This window comes from Vidua chalybeata, chromosome 2 (genome assembly GCF_026979565.1).
Source record: "Vidua chalybeata isolate OUT-0048 chromosome 2, bVidCha1 merged haplotype, whole genome shotgun sequence".
Classification (NCBI taxonomy): domain Eukaryota; kingdom Metazoa; phylum Chordata; class Aves; order Passeriformes; family Viduidae; genus Vidua; species Vidua chalybeata.
The window spans coordinates 84590324-84592056 of NC_071531.1; positions in this window are offsets into that span (position 1 = coordinate 84590324).

Here is a 1733-nt window from a genome sequence, read left to right on the forward strand (position 1 = left end):
TTAGCAATTACATGCATTATATGTCCTAATTCAACCTTGAAAATTTAAAGAGAATCCTTGCCTTAAATCCCAAATGTTGAGTTTAGGCAAACCTAGTACTGTAAATCATAGGGACATCAAACTTAGGAATGAGGGAAAGGTGCATTTATCGAGCATTGCTTTGTACTGAAAGTATAATGGCTATATCAATAATACTTAGAGAGCAAGAGAGAATAATTCACAGAGCCAAAACTGAGATATACATACAAGCAGCTATTTCTTAATGCAAAGGTCTGGCCAGGCCAATAAGATATATGTGCAAACATTAATTAAGGGACTAGATGTCCTTAGTGAACCCTTTCTGCATAACACCTGAAAATTTAGTGCTGTCAATAAATCCTAGTTTAGACTGATGAGATATTTAAGTGTTAAAGGCTTATTCAATACCACATGTGAAAGAGAATCTAAAAAGCATTTAATAAGCCTGACATTATTTGGGCTTCTTGTTAACATTTTAAGTTAATTACTTACTACAATTGCACTGTACAGCTCTGGTACAAAATTACAGACAATCTTAACGATTTTAATTTCAAGTCTATTTTTTTTTTATTTCACCAAAGCATTCTTTTTGGTAGTAGGGATACTGGATTTAGCTTGACTTTTCAAATGTGATGAAAATAACAAAGTCTAAGGAATAAGAGAAATATATACCATAATTATATATTATAATTATATATCTAGAAATAGCTTTAAGATGTAGTGAATGCACCCTGAAATGAGTGCATTGTCAAGTGACGCACTTTTACATTTGCCTGCCATAAGCAGCAAAGTATTGCTTTCTCACTCTTCCCTTTTTACAAACTTTACAGTAAAATGGATTTCCCAGTGAGATTAATAGCTATCTGAGTGCTATCCATACTGTTATTCACTGTAAATATCTCCAGCAGCCCTATTAACTTTAATGCCTTAGCTCTTCTTCTATTTATTGCATCTTGATGAATGCATAACAATTTTAGTTTAGGACACCATTAGCAGGATAGTTTTTCCAAGCTCCTGTAGCTCAGCAGATGTAGTGTCATAAATTACCACCAAGCTATGTGCTCTTTTATGATGGTCATAAGACAAAAATATTAGAAAAGGATTTTTTATTCTCCTACAGACTTGACATTCAAAAGGGCTACAGGTTCAGTAAAAGCATCCTGTCTGAGTCCTATCATAAGCATATGTTTCACAAGTAACCAGGATTTAAACAGAAGCAAAAATATAAAACTTGGCCTCTTACCTTGAGGTAAGGCAAGAAGACAAGAATCCAGAGGATATACATCAAATGCTAAAGGCTGCTCATGTCTGACAATTGGGACTATTAATATATATTCTGTTCATAATAGGAGATATTTCCCTTCCATATTATTTGGAACACTTAATAAAAATGAACCGTACCTTTGAGGTCTTTTTGAGGGCTCACATGAGTAAATGAAATTATATTTGTGTCATTCACTTCACATCCATACAGATAAAGCTGTGAAACAGAGATGGCTAAGTGTGTTTCAGGGAAAATACGATGTGCAAAATGTTTTCCAGATCCCTCCCACACTTGAAAACAATGCTTGAATCTCTGGTATGCAGTTTAAGCAGTTGTAATATGCACTTGGGTAATTCATGGAAATCCTACATATAGAGTGAGTTTTAGTATGACAAACAAATCAGTTTGCTGTGATCTGATTTTAAACTACTAAATACTAACCCAGCTGCAA